This window comes from Pogona vitticeps, chromosome 6 (genome assembly GCF_051106095.1).
Source record: "Pogona vitticeps strain Pit_001003342236 chromosome 6, PviZW2.1, whole genome shotgun sequence".
In the NCBI taxonomy this organism is placed as follows: domain Eukaryota; kingdom Metazoa; phylum Chordata; class Lepidosauria; order Squamata; family Agamidae; genus Pogona; species Pogona vitticeps.
Genome location: NC_135788.1, coordinates 69257921 through 69273831, shown reverse-complemented (window position 1 = coordinate 69273831; position 15911 = coordinate 69257921).

The window sequence follows — 15911 nt, the reverse complement described above, 5'->3', positions numbered from 1 at the left end:
GGCACGTACTTTACATATTGATGGTGGTAGTAAAGGGTTGAGGTTAGTTGACACAATCTCCGTAAACATCAGAACTTGTCAAAGAGTTGGTACATTTGCTGAGCCAATCAGACTTGAATCTGATCTCACTGCCATTATGTGCAATTTCATTGCCACAGTGCATTTTGGGAACTGTAGCATGCAAGAGGAGAAATCTATGTACTCCATACCTCATTGAATATAACAGAATCTCATTGTTTTCATGTTGATGTTTCTATGCAAAAAGGGAGCTACATAGCATTGTGGTGGCAAACGTGACACTGCAAAGAACAGAAGCTGCACTACAATGCATGTGATGTTTTCACTGTCTCCCGTACAACACATCTGGATCAATTTCTAGATTTGTGCAGGTGAAAAACTGAAGGCTTAGGTATGACATTTAACTGTTCATGTGTGAAGTGGGAACTCAAGCACAAATGCAGGTGTTTGGAGGGCTTATGTGTATGGTGACTTGATATTTAGGTCCAGGCAGGAGAACTTTATCCAGACAAACCTGTCTGCAACACTACTCCCTGTGTAGTATTCTAAGATAATAGAATTTGTTTCTAAGTACTGTTTAATACAAACTTCTCTCTCCCTACCCCTCTCTCATTTCTCTCTCTCTCTCTCTGCCTCCCTCCCTCTTTCTCTCAATCACTTTCTTGAAATGCTGACTATAAGTACTAATGCCCTAGAAAAGGCATTTCTCTTCACGTGTACCCAGGAAATCATACTTCTTCCAAGATGGTAATTGCTATTACACACACGTCACCTGGAATTAAACAATGTATACTCTCCCCTTGAAAATGATTTCTTTACTCATATACACAGTTTTACAGAATTTGATCAGTCAGTTGATTAACCAATGAAGATTCATTTGATTAACTGACTGATTTCTGTCATCAGGCAACCACCCTGTTTAAGGCAGATACACAAACTGGTCTATGATTATCCTGATCTGTTACATCACATGCATATATGTATGCATCCAAAAACATGCCCTTTGTCAGTAGCCAAGAGGAAAGGATTCTGTCCCTTTGCTTCATAGCTGTTCTATGGGTTTGCTCCTTTTGTGTCCCTTTTTCATCAGAACCTCAGAAATATATGGATTTCCAAAAAAAAGAGATGCATTTCATCCCACTGTCAATCTGAGGAGGTGTAAAATGGAAATTTTCAAGGGAAATGCAAGCTCAGTGGATTCATTTTCCCTCCCTACCAAGGAGTGATGACTGGCATGCTTTAGGGAAATACCTTTTTCATTTGTTCATAGGTCCTTTCTGTAACATTCTTGATGGTTTAGTACTACATTGTTTTAGTGCTTTGCTTTTCAATAAGGGAATCTCTCTCTCTCTCTCTCTCTCTCTCTCATCACTTGGGGAGGAGGCAGCATATCATCTTAAGGAGGGCTGACATTTGTGCCCTTCCAGTATTACGCAAAATGCTCAGTGCAAGTGTTTTTCAGCATGAGACTGCTTGTTCCCACCTCTAATCATCCAATGCATCTTAAGAACTCAGCAGAAATAATGCAAAGCTGAATAAGAACTGTTTCATGCAGTGGACAGTTTAGGAATGAACACACCTTAAGTGCAGGTCATCCACATTCCCTTAGCCAGATTAATGAACATCCCCTGGAATAAAATGGTGAAGAGTGTTTTCTCTGGTACTGTGATCTTAAAAATAGAAAACCTGGACCCTGTGGCCAGGAGATGGCAATCTAATAATAGGTTAAGAGTGATCACCACGTTGCTCTGTGCTGTGCTCTGGACCGAGCATGCCAGTGTAACTGGCTTTTAGTAGATTTCAGTCCTACAGAAGAGACATCACTGTGCACACCCATTCTGTGAGAAGACCTTTCTGGCATGGCATGGAGACACACACAACAGAGTGAGAGGGATCTCTTTTCCTGGAAAACATAAACTATTCATTGGATGCTCAGCTTGAGTTATTTTCTCCAGAAATCTCAGTGGTTGGGTGTGATGGAGCAATTCTCTGAGGAAAGCCTGAAGCCTCTGATCATAAATCTTCTTTATAGGTAAATGGTCCCCTTTTTTTTTACTGACATTTCCTCCTGATAGTTTTTATTTTATTTTATTTTATTTTATTGCTTAGGTAGTTTAACACCCATTCCTCTCCTCAATCTATTGTTTGCCCTCAGGGTTTTTTGCAGGGGTGTTTTTCCCCCCTGCCATTATACATTTACTGAAAGCTAAGGCAACAAAAAACGCCTCCCCCATCCACATGCACTATTGCTTTTCTATGTCATTTTTGTAGTTGGCCTCTTTGCTATTATACAGTCTTATGGGCATATCTTTCAAAACACCAGCAATTAATGTGTGTTTGCTGGTAAATATTTCATTCTGAGAAAAATCACAGGCCCACTCAGACAGAATAAGCAGCAGAAATGCAGGGCTCTACTATTAGAATGATCAGGAGGAGCCCCAGCTGATACGTCACAGGGCTGATCTGTCACATTTGTAGTAAATGAAGTATCTATCAGCTGTTTTAAAGAGTTTCTCTCAGTTCTGCCAAAGCAAAGTTGAGGGAATATTCTAGGATTTATGTGTTGTATGGGGAGGATAAGCCAATAACCTCTGTCCTGATACAAATCAATGCATTGTATTTGTGGAACCCATGTGCAGGAGACTAGGAAATATAGCAGTGAAGGAATTAGAAAAGATCACCAAATGTAAAAATGTGTCACTGGAGACCAAGATCCAGGATCATCTGCACTCTTGTATTCCTGATCACTGTGTATGGATGTGAAAGCTGGACAATTAAGAAACCTGACAAGTGGAAGTAATTTGTTTGAAAGGTGCTGGAGAACTGCTTTATGGATACCCTGGACTTCCAAAAAGATGAGCTAGTGGTTCCTAGGGCAAATCAAACCTGAACTAATTCTGGAGGCAAAAAAAGTTGAAGTTGCAGCTGTTCTACTTTGGGCACATCATGAGAAAGCAGGATTTTCTGGAAAAGACAATAATGCTGGGAAAAGTAGAAGACAGCAAGAAAAGAGGAAGACCAAATACAAGATGGGCTGACTCCACAGGCTCAAATTTATAAGAGCTGAGCAGGGCAGCTGAGGACATAGCTCAAGGCAGAACATCTGCTTTGCCCATATTCATTCTCCGGCAACTTCAGTTAGAAGGATTTTAGGTAGTAGGTGATGAGAAAAACCTTTGCCTAATACTCTGGATAGGTGTTACGAGTATCAAAAAGTATTTGGCTTTATGGACAAATATTTTGGCCTGTCATAAGTCAGTTATCAATGTTCATTGAGTTTTAAGAGCAATAATCAATATTAAATAACAAGAGATATCTGTGTAACCAAGAAATAATTGGAAATGATCTGAACTGTAGGTAGTGGGCGAGTGCTGCCCCTTCTCCTCCTGATGCAGGCACTATATTTTGTGGTTGGAACTGCTGAAAGCCAGGCCCTGAGACCTATCAACCTTCTTTGTAGTATATCGTCTGGTTCTTTAGTTGCAAAATGGGTTGTGTGGCAGGCCTTTGGCAGCCCATATTGGGAAGCTGCAGTCTTAGTCGTGACCTACTATCTCCTCCTCAGACTGGGCATTTCTTTTAATATCTATCTACAAAACTGTCCCCCCCTTTTTTTTTTTTTTACAAACAAGCTCTTGAGATCTTCTCAATTTGGTAGGATTTGTGCTGGCAGTCTTAGCCAGGATAGTTCCAAGAAAAGTCCCACGTTCATCGCTTGTCTTTTCAAACAAGCAAGTAGTTTGTTTTAAATGGGCTTATGCCACTTTCTGCTTGGTAACAAGCCTCCAAGCTGGCAGGCAATACAACAAAAAGGTAAAACATAATCTACATTAAAGAGTATTTAGGTAACCAAGGCTTCAGGGCAGTGGTTCCCAACCTTTTTTTTTTAGTCGCAACCCTTTTGATAATAGCCAAGTAACCTGTGACATCCTCCCCCTACATCATGGTTGCATAAAAAGGCTTTTTTTTTAATGGGGTAAAGTCATCCCTTCTTTAAAAGTTGATGCTTCTTTCTTCCCCAAATGGCCTGTTTCTCTTAAAGACACATATGCTAACTTTGATATCTGGTTTCAAAAGGTCAAGGAAGAAATTATTTAACAATGGCAACAACACATATAAGGTGAGCCATGACCTCCCAGAAATCACTTGGTGACCCCCTTGGAGGTTAGGACCCCCAGACTGCAAAACACTTCTCTAGGTGATACAAAATATATTGTCTAAATGCCTTTAATGTCAGTACAGCTCCTCTAAAAGCTGCTGTTCAAACATTAATTTAGCAGTCACAGGAAAGTTGCTTCTCCCTCATCTTGTCTTTCTGACTTTTCTCCCTCATCTTGCCTTTCTGACTTTGAGGAAGCTAAGTCTTTTGATGAACTTTGAGGAATTGAAATGTTTTGATGAATTTAACATAAGAAGTATTCATGCTCACCGTCTTCAATCAAAAACTTAAAGAAATATTGAGTACAGGACAACATGTCAACAGGAATTATTAACTTAATGTCAGAATAGAAGACTCAGCTTTAAGAAATTCACCAAAGTAATATATCTTTAGTGAGTTAACATTTATTGATATCAATTACAATGATTTTCATGTTATACAGAACTCTTCACATAGAATGGGAAGTCCACATTCCCTGATGTTATAGATGTGGTATATGTGTTTATCGTAAGATGAAATGAAATTATATGCATCACAAGATTTTATTGAATCCAACTATTTTAATAGTTTGGGGTTTTTTTTTTACTCTTTACTCTGGAACAAGTACAGAGACAGATGTGGGATAAATAAAAGGCCATAATCTTATTATAGCAATATATATTTTTCACAAAATATATAGGACGTAGAACACCCTTAATTCCACCCAACAGGTGTTGATCTCATAACAGGGTAATAGCTGTGAAGAGACATTTCCTGCTGCCTACCTGACATGGCTTACTACATCTCTCTCCTAGTCCCTGATCATATCCTTCCTCACCTGCTCATCTAAAAGGTATACAAAATGAGCTTTCTTCTACTTGGGCTTGCCACCCAGGGATGATAGGATGTAATTGGGCCCAGAGGAATGTCTCACCTATACAGTATTCTCTTGAGCCAGTCAACTGTGAGAGGGTGGCTTGGGAAGTTGCCCATTATCATTATGATGCAGTTGATAGGGGTTTGGTAATACATTTTTAGCCCATCTAATAGTCATAAAATGCTGCTTTCTTTCCTTCCTTTAGCATTTCCATCTCACCTTCCTTCCTCAGACTGCAAGGTAGCATACATTGTCTCCACCCCACGCTTTTATAATCACAACTACCCTTTGAGGTAGCTTAGACTAAAATTCATTCTAAGCCCTGTACCGTTGTTGTTATTGTTTACTCATTTAGTCGTGTCCGACTCTTCGTGACCCCATGGACCAGAGCACTCCAGGTCATCCTGTCTTCCACTGCCTCCCAGAGTTGGGTCAAATTCATGTTGGTAGCTTCGGTGACACTGTCCAGCCATATCACCCTCTGTTGTCCCCTTCTCCTCTTGCCTTCACACTTTCCCAACGTCAGGGTCTTTTTCAGAGAGTTTAATTTTCTCATGAGATGGCCAAAGTATTGGAGCCTCAGCTTCAGTATCTGTCCTTCCAGTGGACACTCAGGGTTGATTTCCTTCAAAATGGATAGGTTTGTTCTCCTTGCAGTCCAGGGGACTCTCAGGAACCTCCTCCAGCACCACAATTCAAAAGCATCAATTCTTCGGCAGTCAGCTTTCTTTATGGTCCAGCTCTCACTTCCGTACATCACTACAGGGAAAACCATAGCATTGACTATGCGGACCTTTGCCGGCAAGCGAGGTCTCTGCTTTTTAAGATGCTGCCGAGGTTTGTCATCACTTTCCTCCCAAGAAGCAGACATCTTTTAATTTTGTGGCTGCTGTCACCATCTGGAATAATCATGGAGCCCAAGAAAGTAAAATCTGTCACTGCTTCCATCTCTTCCCCTTCTATTTGCCAGGAGGTGATGGGACCAGTGGCCATGATCTTAGTTCTTTTTGATGTTGACCTTCAGACCATTTTTGACACTCACCTCCTTCACCCTCATTAAGAGGTTCTTTAATTCCTCCTCACTTTCTGCCATCAGAGTAGTATCATCTGAATATCAAAGGTTGTTGATAGTTCTTCCGGCACTCTTAATTCCGGCTTGGGATTCCTCCAGTCCAGCCTTTCGCATGATGTATTCTGCATATAAGTTAAATAGGCGGGGAGACAATATACAGCGTTGTTGTACTCCTTTCCCAATTTTGAACCAATCATTTGTTCCATATCAAGTTCTAACTGTTGCTTCCTGTGCCATGTATAGGTTTCTCGGGAGATAGATAAGGTGGTCAGGCACTCCCATATCTTTAAGGACTTGCCATAGTTTACTGTGGTCCACACAGTCAAAGGCTTTTGCGTAGTCTGGAACTGTCTGGCTTTCTCCATAAACCAGTGCATGTTAGAAATTTGGTCTCTAGTTCCTCTGCCCCTTTGAAATCATGCTTGTACTTCTTGGAGTTCTCGGTCCACATACTGCTGAAGCCTACCCTGGAGAATTTTGAGCATAACCTTGCTGGAGTGTGAAATGAGTGCAATTGTATGGTCGTTGGAGCATTCTTTGGCACTGCCCTTCTTTGGGATTGGGATGTAGACTGATATTTTCCAATCCTCTGGTCACTGCTGAGTTTTCCAAACTTCCTGGCATATTCAGTGTAGCACCTTAAAAGTGCCATCTTTTAAGATTATAAATAGTTCAACTGGAATGCCATCACCTCCACTGGCCTTGTTGTTAGCCATGCTTTCTAAGGCCCACTTGACTTCACTCTCCAGGATGTCTGTCTCAAGGTCAGCAACTACACTATCAGTGTTTTCCGGGATATCCAAATCTTTCTGATATAATTACTCTGTGTATTCTTGTCACCTCTTCCTGATGTCTTCTGCTTCTGTGAGATCGCTCTCAATTTTATCATGTCATCTTTGCACAAAATCTTCCTTTATTAACTCCAATTTTCTTGAACAGATCTCTGGTTTTTCCCTTTCTATTCTTTTCCTCTATTTCTTTGCACAGTTCATTTAAGAAGGCCCTCTTGTCTGAGAGGCGGAGCTTGACTGCAGTGAAGCCAGCAGCTCCCGGCTAATAGCTCCCAGCAAAAACTGGAACCGCCCAGCCCATCATCCCTCTAGAAACGGGGGGACGGAAGGGCAGCCCAGGAGATGTCACCCCCAAGCAGATGTGAGCCCAGAAGGTAGAAGACTTGGCAGCAAACGGGTCTTTCTTCCCTCATAAATTCACCCAAGCATGGACCAGAGATGGGAGGCCATCTTATGGCAGAAAGCTGTGGGAAAACTCCACCCCCAATTCCCGAAGAAGGAGAACAAAAATATGGCTGAAAATATACAATAACAAAGTAAGTGTTTGATTTATGAATAACCTCATTAAGATGTTAAGGAAACTAAAGTGAAAATGCCTGACCGAAAGGAGAGAGGATGTGGTGAGCTGGCATGCCAGCCTGTGTTTTTCCCCCCCTCAAAGCGAACTTTTAAACAACAAGTTTACAACTAGCAGACTGGCTCAAGGTCAATGAGTTGTCTCATGGAAAAAGTTTGTGTTTCTGGAAAAAAATCCCAGTGGAAATATTACTTAACAATCTTTAAGGAATTGAAATCTTGTTAATGCTGTGCAGCTTGGACTCTTCTTACTAGTTTGAGTGGGACTTTGAAAATAAAAGCTTGTCTTGGGAGCAGGAGGCATAAGCTTGTGGGAAGGAAAAACAGGTGACAAATTATCATTGTGGCGACATAGATTGAAGAACTGGAAAAGCCCTCTAGGAGCAACCAACAGTGAATCATCAGCTCGTGAGCAAGAGGAATTTAACAGAATAGACTGAGGACTTAAAAAAAAACCATGGCCGGAGTTACTGAAGGACTATAATGATTTTTTTTTTTTTTTGAGAGAGAGAGAGAGACTGGTTCCCTGTGTCTGCTGTGTTCGGACTATTTGAATTTGCTGTGGATTTTGATAATATTGCTATAATATATGGATAAGGATACTATTTGGACAATAACTGGACAAGGAGGGGAGGACATTTCTGGGGGGTTGTTTGTTGATAAAATAGTGGAATAAAAAAATATTATTTATACAAACTATATATACTGTAGAGATGGAAATGACCTCCGAAAGGTTGGGAATTTTGCCAGATAATGAATGGCTGGTTACTATGCAAATGACAATAATAACAGGATTCCAGCAGGTAAACGAGCACATTAATCAGATGGAATATCTTATCAAAGGGAAATCAGCAGAGGTAAAACAACAGTTGAATGAAACGGCCCTAACACCAATACAATTTACACCGAGAGCTATGCCAGGTACTATAGATGAGAGTAAGAGTTACTCTGTGAGCTACTCAGCTATAATAGACAGAAAAGGTGATGTTAAAAATCAGACTACTGTCCTGCACTCAATTTTATTTTCCCAAAACAGGAAGAAAATAGAGTTACAGAAATAAGAGAAGGGCACTGAGAAAATATGGGAAGTGCTAGAAATGGAGATTTTTCCAGGCAGGCTGATTGCACGTATAAGACAGAAGGATATTGAAAGATGGGATGTATTTTACAATTGGTCTCGATTTCCTGATAGAGTTGGAATAACTTAGATTTAAATTTAAACATGAATGTAAGATGATACTTAGAGGATAACCAGATAGTATGTGTATAATTCTTTATACAGAATATAAAGTTTTTTTTTTTTTGGCATTGAAAAATGAATAGATCTGATGCATGTATACTTAATATGAATAGATTGGATAATTGTATACTCTGTGTTCTCCTGTCTTCAAAACCCTTTTCCCATCCCTTACGTTTCCTTTTACCTTTTGTATTCCCTACCCTATTCCCAGTAGTTTAAAAAATAAAAAAATTATTTTAAAAAAAGAAGGCCCTCTTGTCTCTCCTTGCTATTTTTTTGGAAGTCAGCATTCAATTTTCTGTAACTTTCCCAGTCTCCCTGGCATTTTGTTTCCATTCTCTTTTCTGCTATTTGTAAGGCCTTGTTGGACAGCCACTTTGCTTTCTTGCATTTCCTTTCTTTGGGATGGTTTCTGTTGCTGCCTCCTGTACAATGTTACGAGCCTCCATCCAAAGTTCTTCAGGCACTCCCTCCACCAAATCGAGTTCCTTAAATCTGTTCTTCACTTCCACTGTGTATTCATAAGGGATTTGGTTTAGATTATACCTGACGAGCCCAGTGGTTTCTCCTACTTTCTTCAGTTTAAGCTTGAATGTTGCTATAAGAAGCTGATGATCAGAGCCACAATCAGCTCCAGGTCTTCTTTTTGCTGACTGTATAGAGCTTCTCCATCTTTGGCTACAGAGAATATAATCAACCTGATTACGGTATTGCCCATCTGGTGATGTCCATGTGTAGAGTCGCCTCTCGTGTTGTTGGAAAAGAGTGTTTGTGATGACCAGCTTGTTCTCTTGACAAAACTCTATTAGCCTTTGCCCTGCTTCGTTTTGAACTCCAAGGCCAAACTTGCCTGTTTTTCCTTTTGTCTCTTGACTCACTAGTTTAGCATTCCAGTCCCCTATAATGAGAAGAACATCTTTCTTTGGTGTCAGTTCTAGGTGTTCCAAGTCTTCATAGAATTGGTCAATTTCAGCCTCTTCAGTATTGGTGGTTGGTGCATAAACTTGGATTTACTGTGATGTTGAAAGGTCTGCCTTGGATTCTTATTAAAATCATTCTATCATTTTTGAAATTGTAACCCAGTAGAGCTTTTGTTGACTATGAGGTCTATTCCATTTCTTATATGGTATTCTTGCACACAATAGTAGATATGATAATCGTCTGAATTGAATTCGCCCATTCCTGTCCATTTTAGTTCACTGCTGCCCAGAATGTCAATATTTATTCCTGCCATCTCATGTTTGACTACATCCAGCTTACCAAGGTTCATAGATCTGACATTCCAGGTTCCTATGCAGTATTTTTCTTTGCAGAATCGGACTTTCCTTTCACTTCCAGGTGTGCCCGCAGCTGAGCTTTGGCCCAAACACTTCATTAGCTCTGGATCTGCTTGTACTTGTCCTCCACTCTTCCTCTGTAGCATGTTGGACGCCTTCCGACCTGAGGGCTCATCTTCCAGCGTCATATCTTTTAGCCTTTTGTTTCTGTTCATGGAGTTTTCCTGGCAAAGATACTGGAGTGGCTTGCCAATTCCTACTCCAGGTGGATCGCATTTAGTCGGAACTCTCCACTATGACCTCTCCATCTTGGGTGTCCCTGCAAGGCATAGCCCATAGCTTCTCTGAATTTCTCAAGCCCCTTCGCCACGACAAGGCAGCAATCCGTGAAGGGGAGCCTTGTGACACAGTAGTTAAACTGTAGTACTGCAGTCAAGCCTCTGCTCATGACCTGAGTTTAATCCCAATGGTTTCAGGTAGCCAGCTCGAACTTCTATCTTTCCATCCTTCCAAGGTCAGTAAAATGAATACGTAGCTCACTTGGGGGCAAGTCATTTTTTGCATAATTATGTCGTAAACCACTGGTTTTTAACCTTGGGTTACTCAGGAGTTTTGGACTGCAACTCCCAGAAGCCTTCACCACCAACTGTGCTGGCTGGGGTTCCTGGGAGTTGCAGTTCAAAAACATCCGAGTAACAAAGGTTAAGAACCACTGTTGTAAACCGTTCAGAGAGTGCTCTAGCACTATGGAGCAGTATATAAACTGAAACAACAACAAACAATAACTCAATCCACTTTGGATGAATTGAGTTATTGAACTGCAATCATCTGTATTATTCCCCAACACTCTCACCTCTACTTGATGTCCAAATTCAATTTTTCATCACTGTTTCCCCATTCACATTTATAGTCATTTGAACTGTTACAATGTGCCCCACCTCTTTGCCATTGCTCTTAGGAGTGTTAGTGATGGAAAAGAGCATTTCCTTTTTGAAACCCTTTTACCAGCACTTTGGATATACACACCCTTTAAGAATAACTCAAGTTGCCATCTTGCCCCAGGGAAGTGCAATCAATGTTAAGCAATTAAGTTTGTAGTGTTTTCTTCTGGAGGGACTCCACACAATTTCCTGCTTGATCCAGTGCTGCCCTAGCTTTATAATTGAGGTCAAATGCTGAAATAAAGTGAGCTTTGTTGATCCTGTTGCCAAGCATATCTTGTGTGTCACTTCAGAATCAACCAATTATTTCAATTTAATAATTTAAGGGCTACTTCAAAGAGGAAGTACAGAGTCCCTTCATCACCTAGTTGATGTTAATTATTTATTTGGTACCTGCAGAGATTTTCCCAAATGCATATGTGTTTATTGTTGCAAATTTTGAAATTCTGTTTGCTGATAGCAGATAACAATCATTGTAGGGGCAGGCAACTAATAATGCAGAACAAACAGGTTGGTCCCTGATGGCATTACATGCCTGTAAATATGAAAAATGCATAAAGCCATTTAGCCATTTAAACATATTAATCAGAGTATCTAAAGTTGGCTTGCACATGAGGATATTTTCCTGTGCCTCATTCAAAATAATTAAGCTAGAGAAGACCTAGAGCTTTAGAAGACTGGTAAGGAAAGCCACATTCAAGTGGATTAATTAACCTGAGATGTGTACTAACAGAGGTTTACCATGATGAGCAAGAATTAGAATTAACATATCTCTCCCAGATTTTTTCAAAATAGAGACAATATGTTACTGGCCTTTAGTTTCATTGTTCTACTTATATTTACCAACTAGAGAGTGAGTGAAGTTTACATTTTGCTCTCATTCAGATACATATTCTGACCTGTTCTGTGCCATACCGTTTCAGAATCCCACTGAAGACAGGAAAATCCTTCATTAAAAAACACACATAAAACTGCTGACAAGGCTGACCCTCTACTTATGCAGAATGAAGTGGCCAAAAGAAAAGGTAAAATGCTAGCCATTAGAATGTTCATTGTTGTGTTTTTGCTGCCAGAGAGGAATTAATCATGCACATCTCAAAAGTGAATTCTTCTCTATATTCAAGGCAAAACTTTGATGCAGCCCTGACACATTAGCAGTTTATAAATGGAGACGAATACTGAGCAATAGAAAGCACTAGAAAGGTCGCTTTCTTAAGATTTCACAAATATTTGTTTACTCAAGAGTGTTGTTACAAGTTTTGATTTAAATGCTGATTTCTTCATAAGGAAACATGTGATCTAACTTCTGATTGTGTTATTAATTTTATGTGTTATTGTTTACTAACATTTTACTGTACTCTTCAGATGCGAAGAAAAGCTTTCAGAGAAGCTAAGAAGTCAAAACCAACATTTAAATGATTACCCCATTAAAAGAATAAAACAGCAAATCATTACGAAGTGTGAACGATAGTGCTGATAGTAAGACACTTAAAATGCATGCCAGCAAGATTTTTTTTTTAAAGTCAAATATATGAAAAAAGTATGGGCAAATAAAGAAAGTTCCTTATTAGCTCATTCTGAAAAGATAACAGAGTGGGTGCTAGTTAAGCTTCTCTAGGGTTACAAGTATCATTGCTTTGTCTAACCACTGGGACAGGCAGCAAATAGAAGTCCAAATGACGGGTTCGGGTTCCTTATTGCAGACATTCCACAAAAAGTGTTTTCCAAACAGAAAAGGGTTTATTAGCATAAGTGGGATGTTTGTGAGAACTGGTCATTCCCCAATGCCTATAAACCATTACTGAGGCTTTGATCACAGAGAATATTCGTCACTGGCCTTTGAAAGTATCAGGGACCACTATCATAATGATACGTAGAAGTTGTCTTTTGGGGAGATGGGGCTATAGCTGTTAATTGTATGCATACAATTCAGAGTGGTTGTAGAATGTGGGATTAGAACATCTGTCCCTCCAGACCAGGTTGGCAAATGATTACTTTTGATATTTTGGTCTTCCTGATTTCCATGTGTCTTCACCTACATGCGTGAAACATTTGCACCTAACTTATTCACAGGCACATGGTTACTTTATATTGGTTTTGTGGGGAAATTGGCATGGGAGACAAGGACTATCTATGCCTGTATATCTAGAACTATGTCTAGAGCTGGGGGAAGTGTATGAACATAAAAGAAACAGAGAAACACACTTATTCTGTAGCTTTTGAGTCTACAGAACAGTTTAACAACTTAACTCACCACACATGTAAATTGTGCTGTTACGAGTATCAAAACTGCAAATTTTGACAGTCTGACAATATAACTTTTATCATCATATGACCCTACTTTTGGAAATACTATCCACATGATGATATATCTAGTAAAGTTGCCTACTTACTGACAACTGATTGGTCCATTGGTGTATAAAGTGGTGTAGAAGGTAGCCTGGGTCTTCCATCTCTGCATGCAGATAAGAGATCTGTTCATTTCACTGGTGCTCGAAAGACTATTGAGTTAAAAAAAAGCCATCTCTCACCTTACTGCCAGCTTGTCCCATTTTAACTGAATTCCCCAAAGACAAAAATGGTGGCATGCTCTTTCACACCTGAACTTCTGAAAAGAACTGCAAAACAGAATGGCGAAGGGATGTAACTTGTACGCCAAGATGGAAAGCCTACTGGACAAGATTCTTTGCCAGTTATAACAACACAGGCAAACCCAATGTAATACATATCCCACCAAATGTAGAGAACATAATGTTTTCATCTGCATATTCATCTTTTGACTTAGAAGTGTTTGCAGGAAAATGTGTGAACCCAGTGAGCTTGAAGTCACAGCCTGCAGCACAGCAAACTGGCTTTTTTTTCTGAATCTTATAATGTGATAATTAAATTGCTAACAGGCACCTTAGTGATGGCATTTGCTGAAGATGTGGAAGTCTCTTTACAATTGTACCTATCTTTAGGAGACTCATCAGTAGAAGCAAAGTGATTGGAATAGACTTTTAAAAATATATTTTCTCCAATGAGTGCATTAAATTTTTATGTGGAGTGAAATGGGACAGGACTTGTTTCCTTTCCACTGCACAATGATTTATTACCCAAAAAGACCACAGAACTAATTAGCAGAGTAATTAATTAATATAAATTTGCATATTTGCATTTGCAATTAGTGCAGCCGACTGATTAGTCTGAAAATGGGAAGTTTGACTCATTAGATGCTAGTGTCTGCTGGACCGGAAAGCGGCTGCCAGATGAGGCGAAAAAGGGTGGAATAAGCAGGAGTCTCTCTCTGTGTGTGTATGTTCATTGTGTCTTTTGTTAGAAAAATGGAGGATGCTTTTTAAAAATGTTCTTAGACCTCTGAGCTTGGGGTAAAATGATTTTTCCTCTCTTTTGTCTCGACTCCATCTCCTTTTCTTTCTTCATAGCAATGGAACTGCAAGGTATAGCATTTATTTATTTAATTTTATATCCCATCATTCCACACAGTGCTGCCAAATGTGGCTAATGACAAAGAAGGATTTTTTTAAAAAAACTTGTAAAATAAGCTTATGCAATATAAAAATCATAAGCACTTGGGAAGGCCTTTCAGGATTTTTGTAGTATGGTGTAAGATTTGGGTAACATTTGCTCCAGCAGTTGAAAGTCAGTGGAAAATCTGGATGCTCAGTGTTAAAATATATATTATATATATAATTTTGCATTTTTATCTCAGGCTTTGGAAGTTATTTATTAATAGGTACACATTTTATTCTCCCTCCCTCCCTCCCTCCCCCTCTCTCTTTTCCTCATGGGTGTGCTCTAAGGAAAATAACCACTATATATACTTGGACAGTGGGCAGTTTATCTAAAATCTTCTTCCCTTCTAGTGCAGATATGGTGCCACAAAACAGATTGCAGTCTTTTAAAATTGCTATTACAATTTAATAAAGGTAAGTACATAGTTATCACATAAATTTTCAGCTTAGTCACTCTTAAGTCATGTAGAAAAACCACCCTTTCCATTTAGACATTATTAAAGTGTAGTCTGAGGAAGTTGATAGAACATTTAGATTTGCATTGAACTTGAATATTTTATAGAGCAAAAATGGCAAGTAACAAAATTCCCATTGTAGCTTCCTATGACCACATGAGAGAGGGAGGAATAGAGGGACAGATCAAAATACATTCTTAACACAATCCATGGAGCACCACAATGGGCATTACTAGAAGCATATCGGAGTACCAGAATGTTCTTCCCTATTTGAGTTTTCAGGAAAAAAGCTAATCTGAATGTGTGACGAGTAGAAAAAAGCTAGCCTTACCCCCTCTCTTGTCACTGAAGTATGGCTATAAGAGGGCAGCCTGTACTGTGAAGTGTGCTTCTGGCAGGGAGATATTTTTGGTAATTAAAGACTTTATCTTCCTTTCTCATAATTCCCACAGTTCTCATGCAATGAAACCAATTGCTTCCAAGTCAGACAAACTGTAGGGCAGAATGAGGAAGTCTTTAATTATTGGAAATCTTCCCCGTCAATGACATAATCACACTTCTGCAGGGATAGTTTATGCAACAGGATTTGGGCCAATATTCCTGTGGTAATTAAAAGTTTTCTGCTAGAAATGCCGGACAGGAAATGAACTTTATGGAAAAGTACCTTTGCAGTTCTCTTTGCCATCCAGTAAAAAATGAACAGGAGGAACAGAAAAGTCAAGGAAGTCACACAGAAAGACACTGAAGACATTGGATGAAGCCATAGATTTTCTGGTTGATGGTGGTGGTGGGGGAAACATCAATGATGAGCACTCCCCTACCAATATATGAAGATATTGTGTTTCTGGTATTTCTCATGATCTTGCAAAACAGTTTTTTAATGGCCACCTGGACTAATCCTTTTTAGTTCACCAGGTGGTAGGAAAATAGGGAAAACTTCCTTTTACTAAGTCAGACTATTGTGCACCTAAATTTTGTGTCTATGCTGACTATAAGAACTCCCCAGTTTCA